Below are 18,930 nucleotides of genomic sequence, written 5' to 3'. Positions count from 1 at the left end.
CTTGTGTATTATTTGTATCTTGAACAAAATGTGATGTTTTTCATTGTGTGTTGAAACGATTTTTATACGCCCATTTAAAAAAATGTTGTATTATAGTTCTACCTGCGGCACAAGGGCACTTGGGTTGATGGGCTTGCGATGTTTCTTGTCGGCTCAATTTTTTCAGAAGCTTGTTTCCAATAATCACCAAATTGGTGGGAATTTGTATTGGCATGATATCTTGTACAAGTTATATAATCACCCATATTGCTCTAGTCACTGGAGAGTTACTGCCCTTTAATTATAGAAATTGTCTAAAATGGGTCTGTCTCCTCAATGAATTTAGAAGCTTTGGTCCAATCACCACCAAATTTGGGCCAAATGTGTATATTATCTTGGACAAGTTTGATAACCAGACATATTAATATAGTCTCTGAAAAGTTATCGCCCTTAAATAATAAGGTCTGGTCTAATCAATAATTTTTGAAGCCTCTGTCCAATCATTACCATATTATGTTAGAATGAGTATGGGCATTATATCTCCGAGGAGTTCAATAACGAGCCTTATCGCTTAAGTTACTGTGGACACATTCGATTATCAGCCATAACGCTCTAGTCACTAAAGTTATTGCCCTTTAATTATAAGTATTAACTTAGTCTTGTCTGATCAATAACTTTGGAAGCCTTTGTCCGATCATCACCAAATTTATTAACTGTGTATAGGCATAATATCATTGACACATTTGATAAGAAGCCATATCGCTCTAGTCATTAAAGTAATTTCCCTTTATTTGTAAAAATACCCTTTAATTGGTATTGTCTGCTCAATGACTTAAAGTGACACTCTTATTCAAAATCAATACATACACATGTATAACAAACATAAATTTTGGATGATAAACCTTGAACTACTTACTAAATAATGCATTCATGGAAAATATTAAATACTTGTAACAAGATTATAACTGTGCATTTAATAGCTGAAAACTTAAAAATATTAAATGATTGGTGAGTGCTAGAAGATTAACTATGAATTATATTCTTAGTATCATCTTGTAAGGTATATGTATCATATTTTCTGCACCTTTCTTTCACATTAAACTGGGTATCCTTCATATGAACCATTGTTTTTGACATTTATTCATCATTTTTAGCTCGACTAGCCCGGTGTCGGCGTCGGCGTCCGGTTAAAGTTTTAGGGCAAGTTGGGATTTTCACTTATAAGTCCAATACCCTTCATTCAGTTGACTTAATACTTCACATAATTGTTCAGGGCCATCACATACAATACAAGCCACATTGCTATTGTCACTCGAGAGTTATCACCCTTTTGTAGACATTACCTGAAAATGGTCTTGTCTGATCAATAACTTTTTAAATCCTTTGTTCAATCATCCCCATATTTGTTCTGAATGTGTATGGGAATAATATCTTGGACAAAGTCGTTAACCAGCCATATCTTTTTAGGCAGTCAAGAGTAATCACCCTTTAATTATTTGAATTACCTAAAGTCTGTCTTGTCCAATCAATTACTTAAGAAGCTTTTTTCCAATCATCACCAAATTAAGTCTGAATGTGTATGAACATAATATCTTGGTCAGGTTTGATACTCAGCCAAAAATGTCTATATAGTGTCCATTCTCTAAATTTGGCCTAATGTACAACCACTTATTACCAAACTTGGTGTCCTAAAATTAGGAAGGGGGTATTTTGTAACAGTTGGCGCTCTTGTTAAAGGTAAGATTATATTGAGTGTAAAGACAGTTAGTCGGTTTTAATGGTAAAAGCCAGTATTGGTTTACTGATATGCCTAAAAAGCTTACACATCGTTGGACTCACAAAACTTAGGCACTCGTACACCACTATGATGAGATGCAAACACACACCACAAGAACACTAAAATGAAAGGCACACATAACATTCAGGCCACTTAGATGAAAGACACACATAAACCACTAAGATGAGAGGCAAACATATACCAATACACCACTGAGGTGAGAGGCACATATACACAATAACCACTGAGATAAGAGGCACAAATACACCACTAGACCACTGAGATGAGAGGCACACATATACCACTAGACCACTGAGGTGAGAGGCACACATACACCAATACACCATTGAGATGAAGGACACATACACCATTGAGATGAGAGGCACACATACACCAATACTCCAATGAGATGAGAGGCACACATATACCACTAGACCAGTGCGATAAAAGGCACACATACACCACTAGACCCCTGAGGTGAGAGGCACACATACACCAATACACCACTGACATAAGAGGCACACATACACCAATACACCACCGAGAAGAGGGGCACACATACACCAATATACCACTGAGATTAGAGGCACACATACACCAATACACCACTGAGAAGAGTGGCACACATATACAAATACAACATTGAGATGAGAGGCACACATACACCACTAGACCAGTGCGATAAAAGGCACACATACACCACTAGACCCCTGAGGTGAGAGGCACACATACACCAATACACCACTGACATAAGAGGCACACATACACCAATACACCACCGGGAAGAGGGGCACACATACACCAATACAACACTGAGATGAGAGGCACACATACACCAATACGCCACTGAGATGAGAGGCACACATATACAAATACACCATTGAGATGAGAGGCACACATACACCAATACATCACTGAGAGACACACATACACCACTAGAACACTGATATGAGAGGCACACAGACACCAATACACCACTAAGGGGAGAGGCACACATACACAACTAAGATGAGTGGCGCACATACACCAAAACACCACTGAGATGAGAGGCACACATACACCACTAGACCACTAAGGTGAGAGGCACATATACACCAATACACCACTGACATGAGAGGCACACATACACCACTAGACCACTGAGATCAGGGGCACACATACACCACTTAGATAAGGGGCACACATACACAAATACACCACCGAAATAAAAGGCACATAAACATTATACACCAATACACCACTAAGATAAGAGGCACACACGCACCACTAGACCTCTTAGATAAGAGGCACACATACACAAATACACCACTTTGATGAGAGGCATACATACACCACCAGACCAGTTAGATGTGAGGTGCATATACACCACCAGACCGGTTAGATGGGAGGTGCATATACACTACCAGACCAGTTAGATGGGAGGCTCACATACACTACTAGACCAGTTAGATGTGAGGCACACATACATCAATGCACCACTTAGATAAAAGGCACATAAAATTTATACACCAATACACCACCAAGATAAGAGGCACACAAACACACCACTAGACCCCTTAGATAAGAGGCACACACGCACCACTAGACCTCTTAGATAAGAGGCACAAACACACCACTAGACCACTAAGATAAGAGGCACACACGCACCACTAGACCTCTTAGATAAGAGGCACACATACACAAATACACCACTTTGATGAGAGGCATGCATACACCACCAGACCACTTAGATGTGAGGCGCATATACACCACCAGACCAGTAAGATGAGAGGCACATATACACTAACAGACCAGTTAGGCGAAAGGCGCATATACACCACCAGACCAGTAAGATGAGAGGCACATATACAGAACCAGACTAGTAAGATGAGAGGCACATATACACCACCAGACCAGTTAGATGAGAGGCACACATACACTACCAGACCAGTTAGGCAAAAGGCGCATATACACCACCAGACCAGTAAGATGAGAGGCATACATACACCACCAGACCAGTTAGATGTGAGGCACATAAACCGCCCCGGACCAGTAAGATGAGCGGCATACATACAAACCCCACACCAGTAAGATGTGAGGCGCATATACACCACCAGACCATTTAGATGAGAGGTACACATACACTACAAGACCAGTTAGACGAAAGGTGAATATACACCACCAGATCAGTTGAGATGAGAGGCACACATACACCAATACACCACTGAGGTGAGAGGCACACATACACCAATATACCACTGAGGTGAGAGGCCCACATACACCAATATACCACTGAGATGAGTGCACACATACACCACTAGACCACTGAGATGAGAGGAATACACACATCAATACACCATTGAGATGAGAGGGATACACTCACCAATACACCACTGACATGAGAGGCACACATATACCACTAGACCACTGCGATGAGAGGCACACCTATACCACTAGACCACTGAGATGAGAGGCACACATATACCACTAGACCACTGAGATGAGAGACACACAGACATCCATACACCACTGAGATGAGGGGCGCACATACACCAAAACACCACTGAGGTGAGAGGCACACATACACCACTGAGATGAGGGGCACACCACCCCACCAGTTAGATGTTTTGCGCATATACACCACCAGATCATTTAGATGAGAGGCACACATACACTACCAGACCAGTTAGACGAAAGGCACATATACACCACCAGACCAGTTAGATGAGAGGCACACATACACAACCAGATCAGTTAGATGTGAGGTACATATACTCACTAGATCAGTTAGATGTGAGACATACTTACACCACCAGACCAGTTAGATGATAGGCGCATATACACCACCAGAACAGTTAGATGAGAGGCACACATACACCACCAGACCAGTTAGATGAGAGACATACATACACTACTAGACCAATTAGATGATAGGCACATATACACCACTAGACCAGTTAGATGAGAGGCGCATATACACCACCAGAACAGTTAGATGAGAGGCACACATACACCACTAGACCAGTTAGATGTGAGGCGCATATACACCACCAGAACAGTTAGATGAGAGGCATACATACACCAACCGAACCAGTAAGATGAGAGGCGCATATACACCACTAGACTAGTTAGATGAGAGGCACACATAAACCACTAGACCAGTTAGATGAGAGGCATACATACACCACCAGATCAGTTAGATGTGAGGTGCATATCCACCACCAGACCAGTTAGATGTGAGTTGCATATACACCACCAGAACAGTTAGATGTGAGGCGCATATACACCACTAGACCAGTTAGATGAGAGGCACACATATACCACTAGACCAGTTAGAAGTGAGGCGCATATACACCACTAGACCAGTTAGATGAGAGGCATACATACACCACCAGACCAGTTAGATGTGAGGCGCATATACACCACTAGACCAGTTAGATGAGAGGCGCATATACACCACTAGACCAGTTAGATGAGAGGCACTCATACACCAATAGACCAGTTAGATGTGAGGCGCATATACACCACTAGAGAAGTTAGATGATAGGCACACATGCACCACTAGACCAGTTAGATGAGAGGCATACATACACCACCAGACCAGTTAGATGAGAGACATACATACACTACTAGACCAATTAGATGAGAGACATACATACACCACTAGACCAGTTAGATGATAGGCACACATACACCACTAGACTAATTAGATGAGAGGCGCATATACACCACCAGAACAGTTAGATGAGAGGCGCATATACACCACCAGAACAGTTAGATGAGAGGCGCATATACACCACTAGACCAGTTAGATGAGAGGCACACATACACCACTAGACCAGTTAGATGTGAGGCGCATATACACCACTAGACTAGTTAGATGAGAGGCACACATACACCACCAGACCAGTTAGATGAGAGGCATACATACACCACCAGACCAGTTAGATGAGAGACATACATACACCACTAGACCAGTTAGATGAGAGGCATACATACACCACCAGACTAGTTAGATGAGAGGCGCATATACACCACCAGAACAGTTAGATGAGAGGCGCATATACACCACTAGACCAGTTAGATAAAAGGCACACATACACCACCAGACCAGTAAGATGAGAGGCGCATATACACCACCAGAACAGTTAGATGAGAGACATACATACACTACTAGACCAATTAGATGAGAGACATACATACACTACCAGACCAATTAGATGAGAGACATACATACACTACTAGACCAGTTAGATGTGAGGCGCATATACACCACTAGACCAGTTAGATGAGAGGCACACATACACCACTAGACCAGTTAGATGTGAGGCGCATATACACCACTAGACTAGTTAGATGAGAGGCACACATACACCACTAGACCAGTTAGATGTGAGGCGCATATACACCACTAGACCAGTTAGATGAGAGGCACACATACACCACTAGACCAGTTAGATGTGAATCGCATATACACCACCAGAACAGTTAGATGTGGGATACACATACACCACCAGAACAGTTAGATGAGAGACATACATACACTACTAGACCAGTTAGATGTGAGGCGCATATACACCACTAGACCAGTTAGATGAGAGGCACACATACACCACTAGACCAGTTAGATGTGAGGCGCATATACACCACCAGACTAGTTAGATGAGAGGCACACATACACCACTAGACCAGTTAGATGTGAGGCGCATATACACCACCAGAACAGTTAGATGAGAGGCATACATACACCACCAGAGCAGTTAGATGTGAGGCGCATATACACCACTAGACCAGTTAGATGAGAGGCACACATACACCACTAGACCAGTTAGATGTGAGGCGCATATACACCAATAAACTAGTTAGATGAGAGGCACACATACACCACTAGACCAGTTAGATGAGAGGCATACATACACCACCAGACCAGTTAGATGAGAGACATACATACACTACTAGACCAATTAGATGAGAGACATACATACACCACTAGACCAGTTAGATGATAGGCACACATACACCACTAGACTAGTTAGATGAGAGGCGCATATACACCACCAGAACAGTTAGATGAGAGTCGCATATACACCACTAGACCAGTTAGATAAAAGGCACACATACACCACCAGACCAGTAAGATGAGAGGCGCATATACACCACCAGAACAGTTAGATGAGAGACATACATACACTACTAGACCAATTAGATGAGAGACATACATACACTACCAGACCAATTAGATGAGAGACATACATACACTACTAGACCAGTTAGATGTGAGGCGCATATACACCACTAGACCAGTTAGATGATAGGCACACATACACCACTAGACCAGTTAGATGATAGGCTAATATACACCACTAGACCAGTTAGATGTGAGGCGCATATACACCACCAGACCAGTAAGATGAGAGGCGCATATACACCACCAGAACAGTTAGATGAGAGACATACATACATTACTAGACCAGTTAGATGAGAGACATACATAAACCACTAGACTAATTAGATGGGAGGCACGCATACACCACTAGACCAGTTAGATGTGAGGCGCATATACACCACTAGACCAGTTAGATGAGAGGCACACATACACCACTAGACCAGTTAGATGTGAGGCGCATATACACCACTAGACTAGTTAGATGAGAGGCACACATACACCACTAGACCAGTTAGATGTGAGGCGCATATACACCACTAGACCAGTTAGATGAGAGGCACACATACACCACTAGACCAGTCAGATGTGAATCGCATATACACCACCAGAACAGTTAGATGAGAGGCATACATACACCACCAGACCAGTTAGATGTGAGGCGCATATACACCACTAGACCAGTTAGATGAGAGGCACACATACACCACTAGACCAGTAAGATGTGAGGCGCATATACACCACTAGACTAGTTAGATGAGAGGCACACATACACCACTAGACCAGTTAGATGAGAGGCATACATACACCACCAGATCAGTTAGATGTGAGGTGCATATCCACCACTAGACCAGTTAGATGTGAGGTGCATATACACCACCAGAACAGTTAGATGTGAGGTGCATATACACCACCAGAACAGTTAGATGAGAGGCATACATACACCACCAGACCAGTTAGATGTGAGGTGCATATACACCACCAGAACAGTGAGATGAGAGGCATACATACACCACCAGACCAGTTAGATGTGGGACACACATACACCACCAGAACAGTTAGATGAGAGGCATACATACACCACTAGACCAGTTAGATGTGGGACACACATACACCACTAGACTAGCTAGATGACAGGCATAAATATACAAGTTAGTTTGAATCACATATCAGTTTATTTACAAATCTAACAAATAAGTTACGCATTTAAACAAAGAGCTTCCTACTTATTTAACTTATACAGTTGTGTTTTATGGTTGTATATACCCGGTTTCTGGTCTGCACGGGAGTCTGGTGACATCTCGCCCTTCCTTTGACATAGCGCTTTTCTGTGATTCGCCAACTGGAAATATCAACCTCCCAGCACTGGCGTACAGCCGAGCCTTCATAATAGATATGTAATCACATATATTGAAGGGATAATGGGACTTATAAAGCTATTAACAACTTTCTTCATCTAGTGTAAACTTTAAATAGTCTTTGATGTAGATACAGTTTAGCAAATTTGATGTTGGTAGCTTTGTACCGTTAGGGTTTTAAAATCATACATGTATGCCTTTTGATCGACGTATTTCCCTAAATGTTAAAAGGTTATTAAATTCACAAGCACTAGTAATTATTCAAACTTTTCTTTTTGATTAAAAATTCCAATTGCACTCAAATGAATCCTGATTTAGGGGCATAACTTTTAAAAAAATATTTAGTATTAACTTTTATGAGAAACCAACCCAGATATGAGTAAAAAAGTTCATTAATATTTTAAACTATTCCGAGCGATGTATTTGCACTCTACTAATCTGAGGAATGATCCGTGTCATCTAGAGCTAGGTCTAGGACTTGAAGACTTGTTGTCCTTGTAAATGTGCTGGGGCGACTGCATATTATACAGACTAAAGGTTTATTTCTCGCAGTTGTTTTAAATTGTTGGCGGCACGTTTATTTCTAAAACAAACACATTCTTATGACTATGAAGTATTATGGAATCCGGCAGAGTTGCAATGCACGGGAAGAACTCTGGACGTGTATCTGCTACATGTATGCACGTGTACCTACTACATACATGTGCGCTGTAATGCATTCGATTGCTAATTTATCAAAATTTAGTTCAAGTACCTAAAGTCCACAAAACTGTCTAAAATTGGCATCTGTAGCTAGTTACGACGTATGTATTGTATGTACATGTAAGGTTAAAGGAGAAGAAAGTAGTCCACAGTTTATCAGTAGTGTAGATTGATAACTATCGATAATTAACGGCCCGTGTCTCCTCCAGCCCGCTATCACTGGGTTCATCACTACCACTGAAATAGAGCCCATAACCCTGGGAGACTTTCAACACGTAGTAAGACGAGCCCAAGCAGTTTTATGAATGAACATTGGCTCGGATTTCTCTGCTCGATGTGTGAAGTCTGTTCGCTGGGTGCAAGGCTCGAGCTTGTAGCTGGGCGGGGCTTGGACTCCTTAAAGAACGATTCCCTCTTAGACAGACATCATGTGTAGTGATAGTATGGAGTTGGCGAGCTAATTCCATCGTAATTAAAATTGTATGCCAAAATGGAATTTGGCTAAAGTTTTATCACGAATAAACAGGGTTTTTATTTCCTTTGCAATGTGCACGTGCTAGCAAAGCCTTTCTTGTGCATGTGTCAATAGTAAAAACTTAAAAAGGGACAGGGAAAATGGCGATAACCCATTCAAATCGTTTAAAGGTATTACAATTTGATTAAGTTGATCCCTGAAATCATAAATTACACATTCCTGAGATATCCCTTAATGTGTGTCAGTAGAGCAGGGTTGATACGGCAGTCTGCACTCTACCGGATATGGTGCGTGGCGATGGAGGGTCCAATATCTGGGTCACCAGTCAGTGCGGGTGCAGGTCCCGTTCATCATATTAAATATAATTTGAAAGGGTTGTGACATCTTCCCTTTAAGTTAAATAAAGTTGTTTGCCTTTTGCAAGATTATTTAAACGGTTCAAAATCTAACGAAAGTTTGAAGAGATCTTCCCAAAAACGTTCCCAAAAACGTTCTGTGATTTCCATCGCTTATAAAGCTGTAATATATATTACTACATTTTTATGGTTTTGTAATATATATCGATGCTCTCAACTCGTAAAACCACTGTAAAATATACATAAACATGCATGAAATATCACCAGTTCATTGAAAATATGTATCTTAAAATTGTATCTTAAAAATGCATTGGGAGTAAAAATTCTGCTCCTTCACACTGTGCGGTCGACCCACAGAGGACCATAGCCATGCCATGCTTTTCTGATGCTGCTACTGTTGTTGCATCTGCTGCGGATGTTGTTATTGATGAGATTCTGTAAAAAGCCATTTGTGATTTGCCTCAATTTCTCGAAATTTTCTTAGTATCTTATCTTAAGTTTCATGTAACCAAATTAATTGCTTAGATAAACTTGTTTTCACATAGTAATAAAACAGTTGACCGTTTTCGTTCAAACTATCATAGCTCTTATTGAGGATATAAACAAATTATTCCAAACAAACCTTGTTTCCCTAGCTTGATCATGTGGGATTTCATATTGTTTCGAAAATTGGGGCCAAGAATCCACTTAGCTGATAGGCTACCACCGGGAACATCTCGTGTATGATTTCTCAGGTTTAGACAGAAGACGTGCTGTACAGTTCTCACTGATACCTTATCCCTGGCTGGACCTTTTATCTGCAGGGGTCGCCCGGAACGTTTGAAGTGATGCCTTTCCGGTCCAGCCCTGCACATCCAGGCTTTACCCGGAAGTGAATGTGACAGGGGCCCCGATACGCCAGCCAATGGCCCGTGTTAATTTATGTGATCTGTTCGAACGGCCAATAAAACCCGGTACGTCCTGACTAATTGACGTCCCAGGGAATTAGACACACCGGCTTCAGTTACCTTCGAAACCACTGACCACTTTGTGGTTTGATGATCAAGCGAATATTTTAGTTCCTTCTTAATACACAGTAGTATTTAAGTAGATATGCAATCTATAAAAGCTGAAGATGAAAAGGGTAGCAAATGTTTTTTCTTCTGGTGGAAGCAAACTTTATTCAAATGTTCAGCTGCCGTTTATGATATTTTCAACAAAAACAAAATACAATTTCAATAATGATGTCTGTCGTTTTGTTTAGCTCGTTTATATAAACTGGCCAAATCAAAAACGATCAAAATTTCCTCGACTACTCGGTTGGCTGTTGATAAAATAACTGGAGTTGTCTCCCTTACACCGCTACGTTAACGCGTAAGTTTGACAAACGCCGCACTCGCCCGACGACCCGACGATGACTATGTCCGAAACTGCACCGGCCCACCAGGTCATCTGAGGTCAACTTTTTGCCCCACGGGCACGGGCGCATTTAAACATGCACGGGTCATGTACATGGGTTGTGAAATAGACTTGTTTTAAGGTCAGTACAAGTTTTTGCACAATAAAAATTCCTGTCTGTCGCTGTGAGGTATTTTGTAACGGTCATTTGGTATACTTTAGTTCATTACTACTAGTTTATGATGCTAAATGTATGCTAGACTGACCAATCAAAAATTTATATACGATTGACCTCACAAGAAGTTAGTCTTAAAACTGGGAGTTGATCTGAGGACAGGCGTTGTCGAACATAAGGCATTATCACTTTGAAACAAATGTACAATTATGTTTAACAAGAGTCAAAGGTAGTACATTACAAATGGGCATTGACCTTTATTTGGTTAATTTTGGTTGGAGGCAAAATTGCATTCCGCTGGTCCAAGCATTTTGTCTTTGACTGACTGGAACGATTAAGACGTAACTGTCATAACAAACGCGTGAGCTATTCGCCGTGTTTTATTACTGAACTGGTCAACCTTGCCTATGGTCATCGGTCAGTTTGCACGGACATTGATGACCATCTTGTCAGGTCCCGTGAGGGACTGACCACTGTTACTTCAAGATGCAATGTAAAGTAAGATAAAAAATATTGCAAACGTCTGCAAGTTCTAAATTACAACATCTCTAAAGATTATTTTTACTTGATTTACTTGATTCAACTGAAGGTCATTTAACTGGCATGAGTCATGGCCCAGTTCTGTGTTGCCCCTTGATCGATGTGTTGCTATCGTCTGTCCGTCCCCTTTCAGAGCAGCTCTTCAAACGTTCTGCAAACACTTGCCCCGTCTTAGTCACTCTCCTTTTCACTATAGCCAGTGTAAAATAGGCATTTTCATGACTATAGAGGCTATAGAGGTGTTATCTACGGACCATGCGTTGACGGCATAGCTCGAATGTTTAGGCCAGGTTTTGGTTCCCATGGTCGCTGAGAGCCCAAATGCCGGCCGTTCCACGAGAGCCCAAGAGCGCCCGCCAGGCAAGCATGCGGGACGGGGAGGACGGAGCTGTTTACTCAACACAGTTGTGATAATTACAAGCCCGGCGAGGGCCTTCAATGAGCGAGGTCCAACATGCTGGGCTCTGATTTCATACAACCGGGTTTTGCCCGTACAGGTATGCAGGCTCATTGTGTCATGTTTGAGTCTTTGTAAAACTCGTAAGGCCAGTGCGTCGACTGTTTCAGTGTTTGTAAACACTGGCAAACACTTCTGTATGCTACCACAATCATATCATTCTTTGGAAAAATGCTCCCTTTAAATTCTTCATATAAAAAACTGTATTTAGACTGTATAATAGAGCCCTCACAAGGTCAGGTGGCGGTTAATGGCAATATCAAAACTTGACTTTATGTTCTGCCCCGCTTTGTTAGCAGAACAGCCCCTATTGTGTCAGACATCCGGCGCGAATGGTTCAGGATGGTAATTAGTTCAAGTTTTAAAAAATTCGAAGCCAAACAACATGTATTTATTTATTTTCAAAAAGAAAGGCAATGTCGAACTCGGGAACCATTTTCAAGCCGGGCGGTATATATAGAGTGCTTTGCATTGTTTTTCTTGAACATCGTAATGGGTTTCCTTAATTCATACTTGAATGCTCTCTTGCCGTCGGCACACCCATTTCCAGGGACTTAAAAGTAAACTAATTTTTTGAAAATTTAAAAACAGTAGGTATGCGGTCAGTGGTTTGTTTACATAGGTCATATTTACAATCATGAGGCTTTGAAACTGTTTTTACGGCTGTCACTTCGGCTATTAACCCGTCGGCACCCCGTCGTCGGCTGAAATGGGAGCGGAAGGACGGGCCCCTAATGTCGAAACACATCAGGAACCCCAACTATTCCACTGATGCGAAATAGAACGGTCAGCTGTGGCCTAGGAGTGGACACGTATATTAAAACTGGCCGTTACATGAAACCCGAGCCTACAAGACACACGCAACAGCTGTTTTAAATCTTGAAAACTTCTGCCAGTCCCATTTACAAATATGATTCACTGACCGCTAGATGAAATAGTTCCACATGTGAAATTTTCCATGAAAAATAAAACGCTTTGAGGAGTGAAAGTAAAAGAGTTTATTGTTTTTGTAAGGATGCATGTCCGATTGCCGTTGTTTTATTGTCGATGTTGAATTCACAGAGCTCGCTGCTTGCATAGAAGGGATGAAGATCCAACGTCCTGGTCTTAGTGTGTCCTCAGACATACTCGAACTTGGGCTAACGGTCACTGTATAAAGCATCTGACCCACGGTGAACAAATGTCGGACATCCAAACCATCGGCCAAGCCAGTTTTATTGAGCCACATTAAAATATAAATTACAATAATAAATTAATACTGACCGGAAATATCTTCACGGCCTAGGATCCCCATAATAAATAAACCATCTGCTGCGTTTGTCCAAGGTATAAAGAGATATTTAACTACATTTAAACCATACAGAGGCCCCATTCAGCCTTGTCAAGAGACAATCCAGTATCAAAGATGACTAAATCATAAGAACCATTATTAAAACCATTTAAATGTTTTATTTGCTATGTTGAATAACAATCGTCAATAAAGGAGCGCTTGTATGATTCCCACAAGAGAATACTTCCATAGGGAGTCGTTTAAAACTTCTCCAGGGTCATTTGATGGGTCTACAAGGGGCCTCGGAAAATAAAGTATCCCAGAAAGCTACCAATGTACTCATTAGAGATAATATTTATATCCATATTTATGTTTAAGTGACCATGGAGAGGATGTTAGTTTGCTTTTACGTATTTCATTATGTTTGTCTCCATTATGTCATGTTTGCTTCCATATTCAATGCTATCTTACTTGGCGAATTTATTGCTTTCAAGACAGGATGGAAAAACGAGAAATGGGACCCGACTATTCTACCTTTCAAACTGCTCGTCGCACAAAAATCATGATCTATGTATTATTTCAAAACAAATATGTTCAAAACGCTTAACTTCTTATGTTCAGCAAAAACTTACCAGGTACTTAAGCCGAACAGTTGTTACTTAATATTCAGGCACGTGCTGGAAACCCATTAATACTTACATTTTTTTTCTTTTCTCTGATATGTTTTATCTACGCTGTAATTTTGTCATCCGGGGCATCTGGTATGCCGTATGGAACGTGGCTTCTTACATACATTCAGCGGCTGTATGCAAATTTAGCATTTGGTGATACATTTTTACATATATTTTACAAGCATAATTAAATTGTATTCGCACGCAAGCTATTAAACATAGGTAAAGGTGAGTAGCACTTATTTTTTCGGCAGATGGTTTCTAGTTAATGTAACATTTAAGATTGAAGATCAAATGGCAAATGGTATGAAATCATTGAGCATGTCGGCTAACAAAGGCGCATAAATCACCATGTTTACCTATATAAGCCTGAATTTCGTGTTTAATTCCTGTCGACAGATGACAGATAGGATCGAACCCCTGTTGCCGTGCATGTGTCTGTCATCTCATAAGTAACAGTCATTTGTATTACCTGTATTATCTAACCTCAGTATAAACTATATCAACTCAATGCAATTTCAGATAGACTTTCATTGATGTGCAATAAAGGTGGTTTCAGACCCATACGCATTGTAAAACTGTTCTATGGATTAAACAGCCAATATGGCTAAATATCGATAATTTATAGCTATTTTCTTTTAGTAATTATTTTATTATTCAATAATTGTAAAATTAGACTTATGAGTTTTAAATAACCTAATAAAACCCAAGACAACAAATGAAGATCGTTGATATAACGCACGGGGCGCATTTTGAATTCCGCGGGAATTCTATTCGGATCACTTTAGTATTATCGTAGTGCAGTGTGTATTGAATATAAATACAAGTTTAATAACGCCTTTGACAGATGTCTCTGTGGCGCAATTGGTTAGCGCGTTCGGCTGTTAACCGAAAGGTTGGTGGTTCGAGCCCACCCAGGGACGCTTATTTTTTACGTTTTATATTTTTGATTTTTAATAACTCAGTTTGACAAAATAATAGTTTATATTCAAAATACGATAACTCCGACAAACAATAAAGAAGTTTTCGTTCCAGGGTTTGTGTAGTAACCTAACATTTTTTGTTATGATTAAGATAGTCAGCATCCAGTGGCCCTTTTTGTCAACGTCTTTATACCAAGCTCATAATCGTCGGGAAGTGGTGCTTGCCTCCTGCAAAGTTTCATGGATCTTGGCAGTGGCTTGGCAGTGGCAAGAGCTTTAATGCTAAGGCGTAGAAAATGTTTGTTTTCACTAACCTGACCGACCCCATATTTTTTGTTCGTAATTTCCTTAACAATGTGCATTTTTAAAGTCAACAGTTTAAATGTTGACCATTTTATATTTAAGACTTTCTACAACAGTGATATAGGTCGGTTTGGTACAGACCCCCCTCCCCCCCCCCCCAAAAAAAAAGTATAGATAAAGAAATAAAAAATCAATAATCAAATAAATAAAAAAAAATAAATAAAAAATAAATAAATAATCAAATAGATAAAAAAGGAGATCTAAGTTTAACAAAGACCTTTTTTGTCTAAGCAGGATGCTCATACTGTTTGTGTATCACTCGTTGACAATCTTATAATCAAGCCTGATTTTTTATCATATTTTATAAAATGTCGAGTAAGCAAAATATGGAGCACCAAATACCTGTGCCAAGTGTAAGCCTATTGTTTACAGAATGTCAAGTGGCTACAAATCCCCTAATATGCCCTAAGTTGGCGTTTCCAGTCCCCAAGGCGTCCAATGGCCGTGCAAAAAACCCTTCCGCCAAGGCCATTGACCAGCCGCATATCGCAAAATAAACAAATTGATCCCATCAAAGAACCATCTACCGACAGCCCTCGTGTTAAGTTTACATTGCTGGGTCAATTATTTAACTAAACATTGAGAGTGAAATGCCTGTTGTCTCGAGTATAAACAAACATAAACATCCTCCCAGCCCCGCCGACCCCGGCACTGTGCTGGTATCTACCTCCTCACAGCACCGCCGACCCCGGCCCTGGACTGGCATCTACATCATACAGCCCCGCCGACCCCGGCCCTGTGCTGGTATATACATCCTTCCAGCTCCGCCGAACCCGGCCCTGCGCTGATCCTCCCAGCCTCGCCGGCCCCGGCCCTGTGCAGGTATATACATCCTCCCAGCCTCGCCGGCCCTGGCCCTGTGCTGGTATCTACATCATACACGCTTAATCTCATACGTTTTATATATTAGACCCAGACCAACACAGTCAGTGGACTACTTTTTAATGTGTTTATTTTACATGAAAACGAATTGACAAAACAGACGACACAGACTTTATGCCAAGTCTCTGGACGGGTGGATATACGACAGATCTAGATCAACGAGCAGGCGGACGAACGTTTAAAGAAGGCATCTATGCATAAAGGAACCGTTGAACGGACGGACGGACATGCAGCAAATTGTTGGACTCAATGACTGTTAAAATACTTGTGGACAATTTCAACAATCTTTTGTTGATAAAAACAGCATAATTGATAAACGTTTACAGTTAGTTCAGCAGTCGTTGCGGTTTTCGGTCAACTAGGTTGCCTAACATTAAATTGAAGTCATTTCACTCTTTGGTCACCTTTATTTTGGACGATGAAAGAGCACAAAGGAAGGAAGATGAGGCAAATTAAAAACGAGAATGGCGCATCAACAATGAAGATTTATCACAGGTCAGAGATAGCGGATATTACGGGTGAAGTGTTAACGAGGGGAGAAGTTACGTCGGCCCGACGGTCAAACTCGGGTTTGACCCTAGACTGGCTACATACCGGATGCGACAGGGATTGTTCGCATTCCAAATCTTTATCATAATGTCATTGACGTTCACGGGTTTATAAAACAAATAAGAGAAATTTTAATGTAACTTAAAAACTATTCAGGCAATTATTTCTTATGGTAACAAAATAAAGTTCAAAATATCTTGAACATGTATGCAAAGTTTCATAAAAAATGGTTGTTTCGTATGGTATTTATAGAACATGTTATTAAAAAAACAGTCATCGGGATATCAGGATTTTGACTATGTTTATTACTGCGTTTTGTGACGTTTTTGCGACCTCCACAGGATTTGTAATATTGCTTTTCAATTGGCCACTACGGCGTTCAACGTGGGAATATTTCAACGATGGAGACACTCGAAGTTTAAGGACAAGTTCAACGCAATTCACTCTACGACCCCTCGTATGTCTACACTCTACGACCCCTCGTATGTCTACACTCTACGACCCCTCGTATGTCTACACTCTACGACCCCTCGTATGTCTACACAAATTGAAGTCTGAAATCAAAGACGTATTTAACAACTGCAACGTATGCCAGTCCTCACTAGCCCTGGTCGCCACTCTCTGTGTCCTGACACTGGCCCACATCTGCAGCAAGAGGGCGCTGTGAGGACACCGGACATGGTTACATCAGAGCCCACTGTAGTAAGGGTTACGTAGGGGTGAGGGTCCGCCATTGTGAACTGGACACTATATATCAAACTGCCACTTTGACTTCAATGGATGTTGTAAATTCTGCATTCCAGTGATGATTTCTAAAATAAACTTGAAACCACAAGGGCCGCGCTTGAGAAAGAGTTCGGATGCTATTGTATTTGTGATACTAAAAAAGAATATCGTCCCTGGGTGGGCTCGAACCACCAACCTTTCGGTTAACAGCCGAACGCGCTAACCAATTGCGCCACAGAGACAACTGGACAAACGGTGACAGCTGCTGAAATAAATCATATTCATATTATTACAAAATAGTCATATAAAACAATGGACCACATTGACTTAAAACTGTTATCATAGTTGTGAGTAGAACAGTAAAAAAATATCGCAGTTATTATAGAATACCATAGCTAGAAATAATTTAGAGGTAGCCTTTTCGAAGACAAGTTCAAGCCCTTAACAACGCCGATCTGTTCTTGGCAACCGTCCCACGGCCCCTGTCTGTGTGGGTTTTGGGAGACGGAGCACAAGGTCTTTCCTTCTTTCTAGAAGTTGAACATTGCAGCCTGTGTTCAACCAACAGAAACAGCAATGTTTTAATAGAGGCACGTTCATCGTAACAGAGATAGTTGCTCAAACCAGCCGGCGATAAGACGGAACTCATTTCTTATGTAATTCAGTCTGAACGTCTAAGAATGAGAGTTATGTAATGTGCGTGTGAACCTGTTTTCATGTCTTGTCCTAATCGGTTTATCAGTGACCCACTGAGGCTAGGTTAATACGTAAAATTAGCCTTTAATATGCGTGTGGGCCGGCTTGTGATTCTTGTAGGCAAGATTCAAGAATTTCCTCGATTGTTGAAATGTAAGTGTAATCCTGCTGATGTACCGTCGGCCTGATTTGGTTTCAGAAACACCTTCGGAAGATAAAATTTGTGAAAAAAGTTGACATCATGCAAATGTGTATCGGTCCTGGTGTTGGTGCTGGTACATGCTGGTGGTGGTGCTGGTACATGCTGGTGCTGGTGCTGGTACATGCTGGTGCTGGTATATACTGGTGCTGGTACATGCTGGTGCTGGTACATGCTGGTGGTGGTACATACTGGTGCTGGTACATACTGGTGCCAGTACATAATGGGGCTGGTACATACTGGTGCTGGTACATACTGGTGCTGGTACATACTGGTGCTGGTACATACTGGTGCTGGTACACACTGGTACTG

The 18,930-nt window shown here is 41.2% G+C and overlaps 2 non-coding genes across 2 annotated transcripts; one reads left to right on the top strand and one right to left on the bottom strand.

Moving 5' to 3' along the window:
• Positions 1-15,129: 15,129 nt before the first annotated feature.
• Positions 15,130-15,203, top strand: Trnan-guu (transfer RNA asparagine (anticodon GUU)). The gene has a single exon. It is a non-coding gene; the product is annotated as a tRNA-Asn (tRNA).
• A 2,688-nt stretch (positions 15,204-17,891) lies between these two features.
• On the bottom strand, positions 17,892-17,965 carry Trnan-guu (transfer RNA asparagine (anticodon GUU)). The gene has a single exon. It is a non-coding gene; the product is annotated as a tRNA-Asn (tRNA).
• Between the last annotated feature and the right edge of the window lie 965 nt (positions 17,966-18,930).

The sequence above is a fragment of the Mya arenaria genome, chromosome 6 (genome assembly GCF_026914265.1).
Source record: "Mya arenaria isolate MELC-2E11 chromosome 6, ASM2691426v1".
In the NCBI taxonomy this organism is placed as follows: Eukaryota; Metazoa; Mollusca; class Bivalvia; order Myida; family Myidae; genus Mya; species Mya arenaria.
The sequence above is the reverse complement of the archived record's forward strand: the minus strand, read 5'-3'. Positions and strand labels throughout refer to the sequence as shown.